The sequence below is a fragment of the Arvicanthis niloticus genome, chromosome 7 (genome assembly GCF_011762505.2).
Source record: "Arvicanthis niloticus isolate mArvNil1 chromosome 7, mArvNil1.pat.X, whole genome shotgun sequence".
Taxonomy (NCBI): Eukaryota; Metazoa; Chordata; class Mammalia; order Rodentia; family Muridae; genus Arvicanthis; species Arvicanthis niloticus.
The window spans coordinates 24544475-24550474 of NC_047664.1; the positions used below are offsets into that span (position 1 = coordinate 24544475).

A 6000-nucleotide genomic window follows, 5' to 3' on the forward strand; every position below is an offset into this window, starting at 1 on the left:
TTTTACATTTGACATTTTCTTTGACTGATGAATCAATTACTTCCATGGTATCTCTTGCATTCTGTTGGTAATGCTTGTCATTTGTAAATCCTGTTCTCTTTTCTTGGTTTTACATGTCCAGGGTTGCCTCCATTTCTGTTTTCTTTATTGCTTCTATTTCCATTTTTAGGTTTTGGACTATTTTGTTCATTTCTTTTACCTGTTCGATGATATTTTCCTCTATTTCTTTAAGGTATTTATTTGTTTCCTCTTTAAGGGCTTCCTGTATTTCCTGTATTTCTTCTGGTATTTCCTGTTTTCCTGTATTTCTTTAAGGGAATTATATATATCCTCTTTAAAGGCCTCTATCATCTTCATAAGATATGATTTAAGGTCACAATTTTGCTCTTCAATTATTTTAGAATATACAGGGGTTGTTTTTAGTAGAAGTGCTGGATTCTGATGGTGCCTTTTTGCATTGTGTTCTGTTGATTATATTATTGTGCTTGACATTTTCCATCTGGTTGTTTCTGGTGTTGGCTGGCTTGGGTGTCCCAAGTTGAAGCATGCCTCCCAGGAATCAGGTATAGCTATGTGTCCTTGATTAGAACAGGTCTCCTTGGAAGCAGGCAGAACTGTGATGGTGGTGGGGCAATATGTTGATCTGAGAGTGCAGATGGAAGATCAGACTGGAAGGGAGATGGAACACTGACAGAGCAGGGCATAGCCTGAATCTTCTGGGCTCACTTGCTGCCCATTCTCAAGGCTACACAGAGCCATTTAACATGGGAAGGGTCTATATTTAGACTTTGGACTTAAAATATAGAAGATGGATAGCTATGTTGGAACATAGCCTATGTTTTGAGTCCCACCATCTCTTTTTTCTACAAAGGAGGCAGTCACAAATTTGCTATCATACGTAGTATGGTGACACTCAAGGATGCATGCACTTGCTAAACCCCCAAACCAGTGAACATTTCTGATTGGTAAAAGATGAATATTATTTATATTATCCATATTTACATTATAAAATATAATCCATATTTATATTATATGGCAAAGGATGTGATTAAATATAGGACCTTAAGAAGAGATTTTTCTTGGGACCTCCAGGAGAGGGTCTTAAGGGAGTTTTACATATTTCATAACAGGACCTAGAAAGAGATTATCAACTGATATTAAGACTCAGTAAAAGATATGGCAAACTGAAGACAGATGCAGAGGTTAAACCACAGGCCAGGACTTGTGGCATTCCTTGGTGCTGAAGAAAGCAAGGGATAGAGTCTCCCTTACAGCCTTAGAAGAGAGGTAGCTCATACAGCTGCTCCAACATGAAGATTTTAGTTAGGTCATTTGTATGTAAGATTTCTAATCCCTAGAACTAGAAGATAATAAATTATGCTGATTTGTTTAGTTATCAAGCTTGTGGTATTCAAATACTAGTATATGTATGGATTAATGTAAAAAAGCATGAGATATACAAGCTAAATGTGCCATCCATCCTTAAGGAAATATTTGTAAGACCTTTAGGAAATTTATTATCTTATCTCCACCCTGTATCCTCAGCCAGAATTCTGTCCCATCAAGTAAAGGTGCTGTGAGTTGGATCAGCAGGCTGCCTCAATGATGCTCACCTTCAGAGCCTGGCTCTTTAGAGATACTTTCTAGCATCTTTGGGGTTTTGATGGGTATAAAGCTTTATCATATGATCATGGGGTTGTCCTTCTCAGAGGAAAATGGTGAGAATACTTCTTACTTCAAAAGTCAGATTTGAATATTAAATATTATATGCAAATGAATTCTACAAATTGTAATGTTGCAAAATTCAGCAGCATTATTAATATTTTCTGGGTACAAGACTGTAAACGTATCTTTTATTCACTTGATATAGTTGTCATCTTGGAGGTTTACTGCTTCTATCTGCTAACCTAGGTCTAGTCCTGGAGGCTTGTAGCCTCTCTATAATTTAATCTAGACCTATAATGTTTTCAGCCTCTGAGACTTACTGCTGATTAAGTTCACCCTTTCCAGCTCTTTCTGATCTCTGCCTGACTGGTTCAACTCAGCTGTTCTATCTCAAACTACTCTCTAAGCTGACTGATTCAATCTGGCATCTCTTCATCTCTGACTGAATTGCTCTGTTTAGCCTCAAGCTAATTCTAGAAATCAGTTTTGATCTTCTGGCTTCTTTTCATTCTCTGGCTTATTTTGTCTTTTCCTGTGTCTAGCTTGTTCTTTCTCTTCAACTTGTCTCTGTAAAACTCTCCTGGTAAAACTGTTCCTTTTCCTCTCTTTCTGTGCTCCTATCTCTTAAGTAGTATCTCTTTCCTTTCTCTTCTCATAAAAGTTGGGCATAACCTATTCTGCCAAATCTTTCTCTGATTCATCACTTTTTCTGTCACTCAATTAGACGTCAGTTTTAAACATAGGTGCTTTATTCTACAAACTAACTTTACCTTCATTGTTTGGAATGAAAGGTGTGTACTAAGAGCATTTCTGTATTCCAGCCAGTGAGATTAAAGTTGTGTGCTAAGGCTGAGCCAACAACTATAAATGTTTTTCAGCAAACAACACAACCCCAGGGTTCACAGTGTGATCAAATATCCTTCAACACAAGATCTTGAAGGTTTCCCATTGAGGAGACAAATGACAACCTATATGGGATGTGTGTTACCTCACCAGGTTTCTGTGAAGATGAAACAAGGGTAAAATGATTGCTGTCATTTATGAGGGCAAAGCAGATGCCAAATATGGTATGAAATGAGTTTATCTTTACATAATGTTTAGTGTGTAAGTAATAAAATCTTAGCTTTTCTTGGGAATGATATTATTCTGGAAGGGCTACCAAAGTTCTGGCATATAATAGGCACTCAATAAATAATAGCTGACATTAAACTGGGCCCCAATGGGCTTTACAATTTCTGTATTAGTTCTATAATAGGCCTATTGTATTGCTTAAAGCAAATATAAAAAGGACTCAGATGATTCTCCTTCTGTTTCATTTCTGAAGAGCTCATTTAGAACATTCAATGCCTGTTTTGACTGAAATTAATAACCAGGCCCAAGCTTTCACTGTTGGCTGCATCATTCATGAAGTCAGTTAAAGTACAGAACTGGGAACTTCTCCATTGTGATAGCTGGATCTTCTTGGAAGGTTTCTGGGAATGAGAGTCATGCCTGTACCAGCCTCCAGAAACATCCCTCCAGCTTCCCTTTTGTTTAGTCCAGGAAAGGAAAGGCTATTGGCAGGTCCTCCCACTACCCACATTTAGAAGGCAATTATCTTCTTAGGCAGCTGCTAATCCTTTGGCTTTCTTCAGGGGCCTCCAGACAGTGCCAGTAATCCCTTTTATTATTCATCCTTAAAATTGTTAAACTTCAGCCTTACATCATGGCATATGATTCCAGTATAAGAGAGGGGCTTAGATTTCCTGGGTTAGTAGTAAGAACAGATTAGAGTTGGGACACACTGATTCAGAGATGGGAAAGTAGTTCTGTGTGATAATTAGTACTTTTCCTCTCTTACAATCCCAACAACAAAGGGACCTTCAGTGAAACGCATTATTCATTCATAAGGAAAGCATACTGCAATGGGTCATCACATCAGCCATATAACAATGATCCTAAGACATTGGGATTACAAAACTACAGGGATCTCAAATGTGTATTGGTATTGGAAGCGTAGGAGATAAAATGATGTTAGGAGAACAAAGGACCTTGTGCCCACAGATCACTAGGGAAACCAGGAAAGTCAGTCACTCAGGGTTGTCTCCTCAAAGGAGGAAATAACTGTTTTCTCCCAGTCTTTGGAGTGACTGTTGTTAATGACCTCGTGAGTTTACCAGACCTCACCTGAAACTTCCAGAATGTTTCTCCCAAAGTCTCCCTTTCTAGACCTTTATCTCTATCTTTGTTTCTCAATCAGTAGAGCCCATCATTAGGGTAGATGTTATGTATACTCCATAGCTCAAATGATCTCTATACTATCTCTGAGACCACAGCAGATTCTTCCTTAGGCCCATAAACCAATAGGTTCAGCTTATCTTTAGAACCAATATTCATGGTCATGTGTACTTTTAATTAAATTTCGATGTAATGTTGCCTACTTGTGTACTGGGGATTGTATTGCACCAGGAAGCTTCCCCCACCCCAAATTGTACTGGGTTTAAATATGCTTGCAATAGACTGGCTTGGTGCTAGACTCTCCAGAAGACTGGACCAGCACTGACTAAATCAGGGTGAACAGAATTTTCTTTTTTGCCTCTCTCTATGGTTCATTTTCCTGCAGCTGTGACTTGCATGGACCCCCCACCCCAACCCTCAATAATGAAAGAAGGAAAAAACTCTAATAAAAGTGAGGAATAATTAGGTTACTGAACAGGGCTTGTGACATGAGAACAGCAGCAGCAATGTTTAAAAGTTCCATGAGTAAGGAGTGATCAGCTTGTACAAGGTACAAACACAAGGTGGGTGGGGTTGAGGCAAAACGAGCAGGCTTGTGGAGGATGTACCATCTAATAGATGCCCTAAAGACTTTGGAGGAGACTTACAGTTGAAAGCAAGAGAGCACATGCTCAATAGAGAATCTTATATGTGGAATCAAGAATATATGTATTAAAATAATAAGGCCCCTCAAAGAACTTTTTAATCGTATGACTCATGATTTAAATTCCAGATCATTATATATAGCTTATTATTAATTCAGAGTTAAGTAGGCAGACCAGAACATGCCCATAGGAAAAGGCTTTAGAAATTCCTATAGATATACACACTTGCTGAATAAAAAAAGGAAACTGTTTTTGATATTAAGCCTCAATTAGAGGTTCTTTGGCAAGGTACTTGCATGGGTGAAGACAGAATGGATTATAACTTGGACCCCAGTCCTGTCCATAGGGCAAGCACAGATCCAAGAGCTGCAGATGAGTCCATGGAAATGCTATCCAGCCTTTCTTGGTTTCAAAGCAAGTTCTGAGATTCATTCTGAATAGATCTAAGGCCACATAACTGACCTTCCCAACCAAATATTTAGCAACTGAGTGACCTGAGTTTCTATTCTGAGTTCTTAGCTTTGTGTAATGGTTCATCCTATTCCAGAAGATACTTTCTTCTCCCCATTGACTCTTTTTTTATAGATGTCTGCCTCATGGCCCAACTTATCAGCAGATGAGTGTTCCAGAAACATCTGAAAGTGAGGTTTGTCATTAGTTTTAAAAAAAATCCCTGTTTACACTTGTGTTTGATCCATCTATTCTGGTAATTCCCATGGTTATTCATGAGACTTCACAGGAAATGTTGAGGATTTAATATAAAATTATGGAGGGATATTAGGTAATTATTGGTTCCTTAAAATGGCTAGGCCCAGCCAAATGTAGTGCCTTCCACCTATAATCTAGCACTAAGGAGGCTGAGGTAGTTGGGTTTCTGCAGGCCTGGGCTCTGTGAGTTCCAAGATAACCTAGAATACTGTGTGAAGTTATGTGAAAAAAAAAGCCCTCTACTCCAGAAAAAAATCTGAGTTCAAATAAGAAGTTGACTGCATTAGATATTTTAAATGGTATAATTATGAAGTGAAATTTAACATATGTTTTAAATAGAAAAAAATTAAAGCATTTAAAAAACAGAATCTGTTTATAAGTCTGTTGTGAAACATTAATCTAGTAACATGCATATATTATAAAATTGACCAATTATATAAAAGAGTTTTAACTAAAAATTGAAGAACAGCTATGACATCAACCAGATATATTGAAGATGCCTGTATTACCTCTGAAGTGGCATTGTCCACCCAGTAAAAACTTCACATGGAAAAAATACCTATATCAAGATCTCTTCACAGGTCATGCACACCAAAGAATGCCCATGCATTACTCATTGAGGAGGGAGAACACAGCTCCAAAATGTCTATACTTCTATTGCTAATCTCATCTAATATATATATATATATATATATATATATATATATATATATATATAATATTTACATATATTACATTTATTAATATATAATATATAATAAATATA

The 6000-nt window shown here is 37.3% G+C and overlaps 1 long non-coding RNA gene across 1 annotated transcript in view; it reads left to right on the forward strand.

The window, feature by feature from the left end:
* Positions 1–6000, forward strand: part of LOC143442950 (uncharacterized) — a 30382-nt gene that overhangs the window by 22544 nt on the left and 1838 nt on the right. Inside the window, exon 2 of the long non-coding RNA XR_013111576.1 lies at positions 5112–5172. This is a non-coding gene — a long non-coding RNA (uncharacterized LOC143442950). The remainder of the gene's footprint in view (positions 1–5111; positions 5173–6000) is intronic.